At 40.0% G+C, this 14016-nt stretch overlaps 1 long non-coding RNA gene across 1 annotated transcript in view; it reads right to left on the reverse strand.

Moving 5' to 3' along the window:
* The window catches only part of LOC134298028 (uncharacterized), a 44143-nt gene extending 30692 nt beyond the window's left edge, over positions 1-13451 (reverse strand). The window contains exon 1 of the long non-coding RNA XR_010005002.1: positions 13363-13451. This is a non-coding gene — a long non-coding RNA (uncharacterized LOC134298028). The remainder of the gene's footprint in view (positions 1-13362) is intronic.
* Positions 13452-14016: the final 565 nt, after the last annotated feature.

Genomic DNA, 14016 nt, shown 5'->3' on the forward strand with positions numbered 1-14016 from the left:
CTGGTGGGAAAGTCCAGAGAATAGCTCTACAGAATGCAAGTAGGGACAATTCTCTGATTGGTCAGAATCTTGTATGTAGTATCATATCATAATTGGTCCGTTTATGTTGAGGGGTATCCCCATTCAAAGATCTTGTCCCCATCACTTTTGGTTTAGAATATTATAGTAAACAGCAGGCATGTTAAATGGTCATTGCTGAATTTCTAGTATATTTAAATGTTTTTCTAATTTGAGAGATTCAGTTAAGAAATTATGTTCATATTGAATACTTATGATACAGTGATATACCAGAATACTATGCATTAATTGTAATTGTTTATATTTAGCTGGGAGCCCCTGATGGCGCAGTGTGTTAAAGCGCTAAGCTGCTGAACTTGCGGACCGAAAAGCCACAGGTTCGAATCCAGGGAGCGGAGTACATGCTCGCTGTTAGCCCCAGCTACTGCCAACCTAGCAGTATAAAAACATGCTAGGTTCCCGCTCTGGCAGGAAGGTAACGGCACTCCATGCAGTCATGCCAGCCACATGAACTTGGAGGTGCCTACGGACAACGCCGACTCTTCAGCTTAGAAATGGAGATGAGCACCAACCCCCAGAGTCGGACACGACTGGACTTAATATCAGGGGAAAACCTTTACCTTTACCTATATTTACCTATTATTTTTTATTCACTATTCTGTATTTCTTTTTTTGTATCCATTCTAATAGCTTGAGAAGTCAGTTTAGTGAAGTGGTTTGACGGCAGGGGTTTACAAACTTTTTCAGCTGAGGAATCTTTTTTGAAGCAAAAGTTTCTCGTGGGACCCCAAGAAATATTTTTATATGTTATGTATAATGTGTATATATTATTAAATATTTATATATTATTATAATAGAGAAATGTTTATATAGTGTATTTTAATATAGATTATAGATTATATAAATAAAACAATATTTAAAAATACTCATGGCAGTGGTTGTAGGAGCTCAGGCAGGAGTCACCGCCACTGGAATCACGTGGGTGTGCTCACTTACTCTGCCACCCAAATGAAGGGAAGGAATGAAAGGAAAGGAAGAAAGGGAATGAGGTGAGGCTTTTGGGTCGTTTCTTTTCACACAAGGAGTGGTAGCACTTCTCAAGCAAAAGCCTAGAAGACAACTGAAATATGGGATGAGAAGCGCCGTTACAAAATATTATAAATGTGTAATATACAAATATGGGAAAATTGTGTAATTGATTACGGAATGGCCTTAGACCTTAGACTTCACTTTTGGATGATGTGTTTTTAACATTGAAATGTATTTTAATTATGCTATTTTGTATGGATTAATTTTAATCCAATTTTATCTCATGTTTATATTATGTTCTAAGGCACTGCATAAGTGTCGTTGTAAGCTGCCTTGAGTCCCCCTTGGGGTAGAGAAAGGTGGGATATAAATAAGGTAAATAAATAAATGTCGCCCTCCTATTCTTGTATTTCATATAGGTTTATTCTCTCTTATATGGAAATTTGAAATCTAAAAACCTGAACTTGTTTCCACAGCCACACACTTTCACCTTTGGGGAAAGAAGGCTAGTCACAATCTAGGATTCACCAATGGCAGGGTGCAACAGGGTGGACACCATGGAAACAGATTGTGAGGGCAAGTGTGGAATGACTTCAGTTATTCCAAAATCTAAAATAATCCAAAATCCCAAATACTTCTGGTTCCTAAGCATTTTGGATAAGGGAGACATTATTGGTTATGTGTACGTTTATAGCAGTATTGCTGGTGGTTTATACAACCACTGCCTTCCAAGTACGGTTTTTGACATGCAGCATCATACATTACAGACTCACTATTTCTCTACTGTTATTTTGTGTGCATAATTACTCAATGTGGCTTGACATCTCAGTTCAAGGTAAACTACATAAAGTCAGAGCTTATAGCAGTCAATATTTCATTGAGGAAGCTATTAAATCTAAATATAATATAAGCATAAAATGGATAAATGAAGCATCCAGGAGTTTGCATTACATCAAACTGTGCTGTTATCATAAAAAACAATCATATTAACTTAATTGATTATATTAAGACAGAGCTAAAAGTGTGGGCACAACTGATCCTAAGGTAGCTCATGTGAATCCACTCATGAAAAAACAGTTCTATTGCCAAAACTTCTGTTTGATATTTAATCTATACTAATGACGATCCCCAGGAAATTAATTAAAAATTGGCAGATGCTGTTGAATGACTTCATAGGGAATAATAAGAGGTCTCAGATAGCATCAGATATGCTTCAAAGGCCAATTTGCCCTAGTCTTCCTAATCTACATTTGTATAGCAATTCAACCCAGCTACAATTGTTTCTTAGTGAAATTGTGGGTTTTAGGGGTGGGGGGAATTACCTAAAGCAGTGCTTCTTGAGTTCTATAATATAGGGAACCTGCAATTTCTCTCATCATGTATTGAGGAACAATACAGGGATGTAGTGAGAAAATTTTGGGTATAGAGCTGTGATAAATGTTAGGGAGACAGATAGTTTGGGCAACAGTAAGTATAAAAGTTTTCTGTGTAATAAAGTTCTCATAAGGTAAAGTTTTCCCCTGACGTTAAGTCCAGTCGTGACCGACTCTGGGGGTTGGTGCTCATCTTTATTTATAAGCCGAAGAGCCGGCGTTGTCCGTAGACACCTCCAAGGTCATGTGGCCGGCATGACTGCATTGAGCACTGTTACCTTCCCGCCGGAGTGATACCTATTGTTCTACTCATATTGGCATGTTTTCGAACTGCTAGGTTGGCAGGAGCTGGGGCTAACAGCGGGCGCTCATTCCACTCCTGGGATTTGAACCTGGGACCTTTCGGTCTGCAAGTTCAGCAGCTCAGCGCTTTTTAACACTGCGCCACCACCGGGGCCCCAAAGTTCTCACAGATAATGATAAAAATAACCCACAATTAAAGCATCAGAAAGTATATTGTGAAACTTTGGACATGAAGTTGGCAAACCGACATTGAAGCCTATCTCATGACATTGCATACAACTGATTGCTGTGATGCCACCTCCCCACAATAAACCAGTTCCCTGTTATTAATGGAATAACCTGTCATTTGTCTCATATTGCATCATAGTTCTATCACTTAACCTCATGTGATGAGTCATATCCACTTCTATGCTGACAGTGATGTCAGCAGGAGGGATTGCCCTCCTCTCCCACACACCCCTTCGCATTAGTTTGGTTTAAAAAATCTGTTCTATCTAACTTTCACTGGAATTGTGAAGTTGCTTTAAAATATTTTCAAAAAAGTCTGGAACTGTGTGAGGACAATGTTATGCTGCTAACTGGATGTATGGAAAACTGATTAGCCAAGTGTAACAGTTGTTTGCCTACGGAGAGGTGTGATCAGTCCAGTAGGTCACCACTATCTCCGATCCTGCGAATTCAATGAAATATCAGCTTGTTTGATAAAGTCCTTCCAAAAAGCCAGCACGGTTTGAAATACAGTATTTTTAAGATGCAAAGTAATTGTGTAAAAAAATACATGTAAATATGAAATAAATTTGCATAGTGATCCAAACCTTTAATAAAACGTTGATTTTTCTGCAAATTTTATTGGGCGAGTGGGCTTATTAACAAAAGACCCTTCCCATAAATGCACAGCAGAGTAACTTATTAGCAGCACCGTGACCCAGCACCAGTAGCCAAATGTGATTAAAAGAATAAAAGCACACAGACCAATGTTATCTCTTCCTTCAGAGGCTTTTCTTTGTAGCAAAATAATACGGTTGCACTATAAGGTTTCCATAACACAAATAAAAGTTGTTGTATGTCTTTCGGGCTGTGTGGCCATGTTCCAGAAGTATTCTCTCCTGACGTTTCACCCACATCTATGGCAGGCATCCTCAGAGGTTGTGAGGCATGGATAAACTGGGCAAGGAAGGAAAAAAAATATCTGTAGAGAGTCCAGGGTGTGACAAGAGTCCTTTGTCAGATGGAAGCCAGCGTTAATGTTTCAATTAATCACCCTAATTAGCATTGGAAAGGTTTGTCTCTTGCCTGGGGGGGCATCCTTTGTTAAGAGTCATTAGCCATCCTAATATTTTTTCCTTCCTTGCCCCATTTATACATGCCTCACAACCTCTGAGGATGCCTGCCATAGATGTGGGTGAAACGTCAGGAGAGAATACTTCTGAAACATGGCCACACAGCCCGAAAGACATACAACAACCCTGTGATCCCGGCCATGAAAGTCTTCGACAACACACAAATAAAGTTCTTTGTACAGTATACAGTAGAGTCTCACTTATCCAACATAAACGGGCCGGTAGAACATTGGATAAGCAAAAAATGTTGGATAATAAGGAGGGATTAAGGAAAAACCTATTGAACGTCAAATTACGTTATGATTTTACAAATTAAGTACAAAACATCATGTTTTACAAGTCTGCCTTTTGGGAGTGTGGCTGTGCTTATGTTGTTGTTGGACGTGTTGGCTGGTGCACGTTGCTGCCTAAAAAAACAGCTGTGGATCCGGGCGGGAGGCAGAATGTGTTGCATAATACAGAATATTGGATAAGCGAAGGTTGGATAAGCGAGACTCTACTGTATTTCCTTCTTTGCTTCCACGCTGGACTTCTTTCTCATGCAGATAAACAGCTTTGCTCTCCCTCTAAATATAATGAAGAACTTGATGGTAAGAGGTGTTTGACAATATAATATGGTGTCTTGGAGTGTGGTGGAGACTCTTTCTCTGGAGGTGTTTAAACAGAGACTTGATGGCCATCTATCAAGAGTACTTTGATTATATTATATACTAGCTGTGCCCGGCCACGCGTTGCTGTGGCGAAGTATGGTGGTATGGGAAATAAAGTATTGAGGAATTGGTGGTAGTTAAGGTCAAGGGTAAAGGTTTTCCCCAGACATTAAGTCCAGTCGTGTCTTACTCTGGAGGTTGGTGCTCATCTCCATTTCTAAGCCGAAGAGCCGGCGTTGTCCGTAGACTCCTCCAAAGTCATGTGGGATGACTACATGGAGCGGCGTTACCTTCCCGCCAGAGCAGTACCTATTGATGCACTCACATTTTCATGTTTTCGAACTTCTGGGTTGGCAGAAGCTGGAGCTAACAGTGGGGGCTCTCTCCGCTCCCCCAATTCAAACCTGTGGCCTTTCAGTCCAGAAGTTCAGCAGTTCAGCGCTTTAACACGCTGCGCCATCAGGGGATATTATTTCCTAAAGGTTGTGAATATACAATATTTCTGATTGGTTTTTTTGTTTGTTGGAGGCAAGTATGAATGCTGCAATTAGGAAAAATGATTAGGATGTAATGGCCTTGCAGCTTTAAAGCCTGGCTGTTTCCTCCCTGAGTGAATTTTTTGTTGGGAGGTGTTAGCTGGCCCTGATTGTTTCCTGTCTGGAATTCCCTTGTTTTCAGAGTGGTGTTGTTTGCGATATTTTATGTGCTTCTACTGTCTGTGGCCCTGAGAAAACAGAGGATTTTCCAGACTTTGATGATGGGAATACTTTGTTGGGAGGTGTTAGCTGGCCCTGATTGTTTCCTGTCTGGAATTCCCCTGTTTATTTACTGTCCTGGTTTTAGAGATTATATTGTTCTGCATTATTCTATCCCAGTAATTATTTCATATTAAAGAAGAATCTCACTTATCCAACATTCGCTTATACAATGTTTTGGATTATCCAACGCAGTCTGCCTTTTCACAATCAATGTTTTTGTAGTCAGTGTTTTAAATTCATTGTGATATTTTAGTGGTAAATTTGTAAATACAGTACAGTAGAGTCTCACTTATCCAACATAAACGGGCCGGAAGAACGTTGGATAAGCGAATATGTTGGATAATGAGGAATTAAGGATAACCCTATTAAACATCAAATTAAGTTATGATTTTACAAATTAAGCACCAAAACATCATGTTAGACAACAAATTTGTCAGAAAAAGTAGTTCAGTACACAGTAATGCTATATAGTAATTACTGTATTTATGAATTTAGCACCAAAATATCACGATATATTGAAAGCATTGACTACAAAAATGCGTTGGATAATCCAGAACGTTGGATAAGCGAGTGTTGGATAAGTGAGACTCTACTATAAATACTACATAGCATTACTGCGCATGGAACTACTTTTTCTGTCAAATTTGTTGTATAATATGATGTTTTGGTGCTTAATTTGTATAACGATTACCTAATTTGATGTTTAAATGGCTTTTCCTGAATCCCTTCTTATTATCCAACATATTCACTTATCCTGCCGGCCTGTTTACGTTGGATAAGTGAGACTCTACTGTATATTTCTAATCTTATATTATCTGCTCAGAACTGGATTATCTGAGGCCCCTTCTTCACAGCTGTATAAAATGCACACTGAAGTGGATTATATGGTAGTGCGGAGTCAAGATAATCCAGTGCAAAGCAGATAATATAAGATTATAAATGGGTTTTATAGCTGTGTGGAAGGGCCTTGAGTCTACACTGCCATATAATCCAGTGCAAATTAGATAATCTGTGGAAGAAGTCTAAGTGAGGCCTACATCCGCCTGTCCCCTAACTGACACCTGTCTGTCCCTTGGTTGCTAGGCAACCAAGTGGGCAGAGATTAGCTCTCTAAACTGGCAGCAATTGGATAAAAAAAATTATTGCTCTCCCTCTAATTAGGACTTTATTTTTCTTTTCTTTTTGTTGTATCAACCTTGAGGCGTGGATGATGGGTTGTGATGTCAAATTTTGAGGTTGGGGGGCTTGTACTTTTGTTGTTTTGTGAATTGCCGTGATGCCATCACTCTTTTATATATATAGATCTTTTATATATATAGAAGATGCAGTCTTGCATGAACTGAATGGCCCTTTTGGTTTCTTCCAACATCTAATTCCATGTCATTAAGTCTTGTTGCTTCTTGGTTCTACTGGCAAAGAATCCCATGCTGAACAATAGTGTTCACCACTCAGAAACGCACACATCTTATCTCCCACTCTTTGAGACCAGAAAGCTTTTTTCAGTTTTAGTTTCCCCAGAATAAATAATTACTTTTTAGTGCTACATAAAAAAATCTTGTTTACTTCAAAGCAATTTTATCATCACTTTTCTCTCAGAGATTCACAGTGATTTACAATAAATAATGCAACAAAGAAGTAAAGCAATTCTGCTATTGCCATTTTAAACTTACTTACTCAGAAGGAAGTCCTACCGTAGACAATGGGGCTAACTCCAAATAAGTGCATGGTAGCCAGAGAGATACTTGGAAATATTGAGTTAGCTGCTATCTTTGCTACTGTTTTATTATCCGGGTGGAGGCCTTTAAAGGGCACTAGAGAGAAAAGGATAATCCATTTTATGGTGGAAGTTGAAGGAGGAAAACCATTTCCCCTATTTTCGCTCATGATGCTCCCTCCCTCCCCCCCCCCTTCCCATATTATAAATGAGGGTTGATTCCATGACGGGAACATGGGTGGGAGAAATAACAGGAAAACTGGGAAATGGTTTTACTCCTTCAGTCCATCCTCCACCCCCATAATAAGGACTATCCTTCTCTTTCTAGCACCCCCAGATAGTGGAACAGAACCCAATCTTTGGGTTAATTGAGTCTTTCTTAGGAGCCTTCAAGTGCAGCCGCAAAGAGAGTGCATTTCAGTTATACAGTCATCCCTCCACATTTGTGGTTTTGATTTTTGTGAATTTTAATATTTACGGATCAGTGAAAAGTTCCTTCTAGAAATCTCTAACGTATCCAATGTGGCTTTATGGTGAATGCCTTCCAATCGTGCTGAAAGACCTAGACATTTCTAAAGAGGTGTTCCATCAAGTAAAATAATAGCAATTTCTTTATCTGTGGATTCATGGGGGGTCCCATGCCTTAACCCCAAGATAATGTTCTTCTCTATGGAACACAAGAAGTCTCCTGTGTTTCCAAAGAAGCATGCTAGCATGCTGCCAGGATCAGGAGTCCCCAAACTAAGGCCCGGGGGCCGGATGCGGCCCTCCAAGGTCATTTACCTGCCCCCCGCCCTCAGTTTTATAATATAATATTTTATATCATTTTTAATAATATATTGTATATACATATAATATTGATAATAATATTATAATGTTATACAATATAATACTAATAATTAGGCTTGATCGATCCATGAAAAATTTGATTCTAAACTCGTTTCAATACTAGAGGGGGCAGTTTTTTCGTTTTTGTTGCTAATAACGAATTTGGCCCCCAAAATTTTTCGAAATTAATGAAAATTTGTTATTTTCTAAATTAATTCGTTAATGGCGGACGCGCATGCGCGGTGGCCCAAAAACAGCCCGAAGGGGGGGGGACTTAGGGGGCTCTCCCGCCCTCATTTTTTGAGTGATCTTCTTCAAACTTGGTACAGTGGTAGAACACATTTAACACTGATAGCTCACCAAAATGTGGAACGTTTCCCTTATCCTCTGATTTTTGGCAAATTTTCATAGCTTTTATAATAAACCTTTTTTTAATAATTGCAGTAATCTGTTCCTGGTTTGAAAGTCTTATTTCCTGTTAAATTGGGTTGTCTTTACTGTGAAAGTCATTGTTCTACTTCAGAAACTTTGTTTTTGTGGCTGAAACTTTGTTAAATTGGTGTGTGTGTGATATATATTGTGTATATATATATATATAGTCCCTGCTTGTGTGTGTGTGTGTGTGTGTGTGTGTGTGTGTAGGTAAAGGTAAAGGTATCCCTTGACGTTAAGTTCAGTCATGTCTGACTCTGGGGGTTGGTGCTCATCTCCATTTCTAAGCCCAAGAGCCAGTGTTGTCCATAGACACCTCCAAGGTCATGTGGCCGGCATGACTACATGGAGTGCCATTACCTTCCCAGAAACACCCAGAAAATGGGAATTCCAGACAGGAAACAATCAGGGCCAGCTAATACCTCCCAACAAAGGATTCCCCCAGGTAGGAAGCAGCCAGGCTTTGAAGCTGCAAGGCTATTCAATGCTAATCAAGGTGACCAATTGCAACATTCACACTTGCCTCCCACAGACAAGAGTTCTTTCTCCCACCCTGGACCTTCCACAGATATATAAACCCCACTTGCCTAGCTTCGCATAGACGTCAAAACCTCTATGTCTGCCACAGATGTGGGTGAAACGTCAGGAGAGAATGCTTCTGGCACATGGCCATAGAGCCCGGAATACATACCACAACAGTGTGATCCCGGCCATGAAAGCTTTCGACAACACAACCACAGTATCCATTCAAGTTCATGTAGCGTAGTATGGAATGGAGACCTGTATTGGGGGGAGGGAGGGTGCGAATCTGGGCCCCTGGGAGCAGCCGAGGACGGGCCTGGCCCACACCCCCTCGCATCCCGGGCCTCTTCCTTCCTCTTCCTTTTGTTATTTAAACTATATATTGTGAAATTATGGTGTGTTTTTTTTCATGCGTGTTCTGTGTTCAAGATAGGGAGACCAAAGAGGAAAAGCAAGGGAGGGACGGAGGCCCCAACACTTCCGGCTCCCATGCGAACTCCCCCCTTGTGTGCCTTGGAGGGTGGAGCATGCGCACTGGCTCTCCCTTTCTCTATGGCTCTTTTCAGGTCGCTTGGGAACGCGAAGTGCCTCCTCCCTTTGCCTTTGTGTCCAAGAAGGAGAGAAGGACGTTGCAAGGTTTGCATTGAGGGTGTTTCTCTGGTGGGTTTGGCTTGGAAGGGGGCTCATTAAGGCCCAATTAATTAATGCACTGAGCTGAGGCGAGGCGGCAGCGGCGGCCATTTCCCCCCTCCGTCTTCCTCCTCCTCCTCGGCCTCCTTCCCCCTCGCCCCCTCCCATTGGCTGAGCCTCCCATTGGCTGAGGGGCAAAAGGAAAGGAGTTTGGGTGCTTTGCAAAAGCTTTTTTTTCTTTTCGAAAAAAACGAAGAAATAAGAAAAAATGGCCTCTCGCGATTCGAAACTGCGATATCCAGACGTGTGGACAACCAAGGTTCGATATTGCTTCAAAACAATCGAAAAAAACGAATCAATAACGGTAAACGGGGAAAACGAATTATTTGAGCAAGCCTACTAATAATACCATATAATAATAATAATAATAATAATAATAATAATAATAATAATATGTTATATATTACATATAATATTACAGTATAGTGGTATAGTTCAATATAGTAATATATAATGCTAATAATGTGCTATGCTAATAATATAATGGGGGCCCCTGGGGGCACAGTGTGTTAAAGCGCTGAGCTACTGAACCTGCAGACCAAAAAGTCCCAGGTTCAAATCTCGGGAGCAGAATGAGCGCCCGCTGCTAGCCCCAGCTCCTGCCAACCTAGCAGTTCAAAAACATGAGGGAAGGTAACAGCACTCCATGCAGTCATGCCAATGGCCACATGACCTTGGAGGTGTCTATGGACAATGCCGGCTCTTCGGCCTAGAAGTGGAGATGAGCACCAACCCCCAGAGTCGGTCACGACTGGACTTAACATCAGGGGAAACCTTTACCTTTACTAATAATATAATATATATGTACATACATCTGCTCTGAGTCCCCTTTGGGGTGAGAAGGGCAGGATATAAATGTAATAAATAAATGTAGTAAATGAATAAATAAATAATTTTAGACTTAGGCTCGCCCAAAGTCTGAAATGACTTGAAGGCACACAACAACAACAATCCTAATTAACTTGACTATCTTATTGGCCAGAAGCAGGCCCACACTTCCCATTGAAATCCTGATAGGTTTATGTTGGTTACAATTGTTTTCATTTTTAAATATTGTATTGTTCTTTCATTGTTGTTGTTTTGCACTACAAATAAGACATGTGCAGTGTGCATAGGAATTTGTTCGTTGTTTTTTTTTGTTTTTTTTTCAAATGATAATTCGGCCCTTTTACAGTCTGAGGGATTGTGGACCGGCCCTGTGCTTTAAAAGTTTGAGGACCCCTGGCCAGGATGCTTCCTCTACAGTGTGCTAGGATGCTTCCCAACCTCCATGTGATGAAGTGGTAAGACACATTGACCATATTCAACACTGAAAGGTAAGCAAGTATCACTGCCTCTTTATGGAATCTATAATATAACTAGCTGTGTCCGGCCACACATTGCTGTGGCTTATGGGAGTGCTTTTTGACCAGGTTATGCAGTGAATAGCCTTGCAGCCTCAAAGCCTAGCTGTTTTCTTCTTATAGGAATCCTTGTTTGGTGAGCTGCAATACAAAGGAATAGGCTTGCTGCTTGGAAGGCTGGATGTTTGCGTTGTAGGGGAATGGTTTTTTGGGCTGCTAGAATTGCAATGAATAACCTTACTACTTCAAAGACTGGCTGCTTGCTACCTAGGGGAATCTTTGGTTGATCAGCTTCAATAGTACAGAGTAGTATCGCTGCTTCAAAGCCTGTCTGCCTTCTACCAAGGTTAATCCTTTGTTGGTCTGGTTGAATAGCACTGAATAGCCTTGCAGCTTCAATGCCTGGCTGTGTTATACCTAGGGGAATTCTTGTTTGGCAAGCTGGAGTAGCACCCTCAGTCAAAGCACCGCTTTGAAATCTGGCTACTTGCTTTGTAGGGGAATCATTGTTTGGCCAGATTGAATTGCACTGAATAGTCTTGCTGCTTTCAAGCCTGGCCACTTTCTACATTGTGGAATCCTTGGTTGCCCAGGTTGAATGGCAATTAATAGTCTAGCTGTGGCAAGTATGAATGCCGCAATTAGTCACCTTGATTAACATTTTATGTCCTTGCAGCTTTAAAGCCTGGATACTTCCTGCCTGGGGGAATCCTTTGTTGGGAGGTGTTAGCTGGCCCTGGTTTTTTCCTGTCTGGAATTTCCCTGTTTTCAGAGTGTTGTTCTTTATTTACTGTCCTGATTTTAGAGATTATATTGTTCTGAATTATTATACCACAGTAATTATTATAGATTATATTTATAATCTTCTATTATCTGCTTAGAACTGGATTATATGAGGCCCCTTCTACACAGCTGTATAAAATCCACACTGAACTGGGTTATATGGCATTGTGGACTCAAGATAATCCAGTTCAAAGCCGATACTGTGGATTATGTGCCTTGGCATTCTGGGTTATATAACTGTGTGGGAGGGACTTAAGTCTACACTGCCACATAATCCAGTTCAAATCCGATAATCTGTATTTTATAAGCAGTGTGGATGAGGTCTAAGTGCACTCTGCCTGTGCCTTGGGCACCATTTTGGCTGAAGGAATTGCTAGGATATGAAGTGGGCGAGGCCTAAAGGGTGCTGGGCTTTCTGAGCTGTTTTTAAAGGGGGAAAACAGCTCTTTCTCATCCTCTAATTTGGGCTTTATTTTTCTAGGTATTTTTGTTTGAAAGACATAGACTGGATGACTATGTCTTTTGTGGCCAAATTGGGTGTGATTTGATTCAGTGGTTTTGTTGTTTACTCCATAGTAAAACGGCGCATTACATTTATATATATATACTAGCTGTGCCTGGCCACGCGTTGCTGTGGCAAAGTGGTGGTAGTATTGGTTAAAAATTGTTGTGTAATTTTTATTTGACGTTATTTGCATTTTTTAAATTTTATTGTAAGTTATATTTTTATTTATTAGATTTTATTATTTTCTTGTATTATTTTTAGTTATTTTCTGTTATTATAGTATTTTATTGTATTAATCTTTTATTGTAAGATATCTTTTTATTTATTATATTTTATTATTTTCTTGTATTATTTTTAGTGATTTTCTGTTATAGTATTTTACTGTATTAATCTTTTGGTGTTTTTAATTATTTTTTAGTGTTTTTTATTATTTTTTATTGGGTTGCTAGGAGACCAAGTTGGAGGAGCTTAGCCTTCTAACTGGCAGCAATTGGATAAAAGCAATTATTCCTCTCCCTCTAATTAGGACTTTATTTTTCTTTTCTTTTTGTTGTATCATCCTAGAGGCGTGGATGATGGGTTGTGCTGTCAAATTTCGAGGTTGGGGGGCCTGTAGTTTTGTTGTTTTGTGGGTCGCCGTGATGCCATCACTCATTTATATATATAGATATATATATATATATATATATATATATATATATATATATATATATATCTAATATATAATATAGATGGACTCCTTCCTAGATCTGAGCATCAACAACTCAGCCTCAAGCACAGAGATAATGAACATACAAGCCCACCAAATGTTTGGAGATTATAGCTCCCATGATTCCAGATCATCAGCTGTGCTGGATAAAACTGATGGGTGGTAGATCAGGGCCATAGCCAGAGGGGTGGTTTAAAGGTTCAACCCCCCCCCCCCCCCCGAAAAAAAAGAAACCTGGTTTACTCATGAATTTAACTAGTTAACCAATTTAGTCCATCACTATCTGTATGGTCACATGTTTCCCATTCCTTCCCAAATACTATCTGTTAGAACTAAAGTGACACTAGAAAAAAGAAGTCTCCTACCTGCGGTTCCTGCAGCAGAAATAATGCTTAGAGTTTCCAAGCAATAAGAGTTAATCCAGACAGCAACCTTGATGTCTTATGGGGGGGGGGGGGGGCGGAGGGAAAGAGAGAGAACAACCAGCAAACCTCACAGTGAATTCAGGTGATGTAAGTGTGAGAAGAAATAACTACAGAGCCCGGGTGTGCAATCAATCAGTTTATATCAACATACAGAAACACTTTTAAGTGAATTCAGCTGGGGAATGGATGCTCATAATTTAAAATGGTGAAAACCAAAATATCCCTCCTGACAGTGGGATATTAATAGTGTTTGAGATGTAGTCAATATGTCATAAGGAGCAGAAGACTATTGTCCTATTAATTGTAAAATCAGTGATGCAAAATGTTTACTAATTGGGACAGGCTGGATGTTGGGCTCAATGTGTCCTCAGAGAAGGACTTTCATTACTTAGGATGAGCATAAACAGGAGGGGAGGTGAGATTCAGGGCAGGTGAATAGCTTTATGTTAGACTACCTTCTGCTCAAGAAAGCTCTGGTGTATAAGATGCCATAGCAAATGAATGCTTTCGAGCTGATGTGATTAAGCGGCTCTTTTTGCTTCTTCAATATCCCAAATCTTTATTATTAGAGATGTTACCTTTGCAAAACAAGAT

This window comes from Anolis carolinensis, chromosome 3, assembly GCF_035594765.1.
Source record: "Anolis carolinensis isolate JA03-04 chromosome 3, rAnoCar3.1.pri, whole genome shotgun sequence".
Lineage (NCBI taxonomy): Eukaryota > Metazoa > Chordata > Lepidosauria > Squamata > Dactyloidae > Anolis > Anolis carolinensis.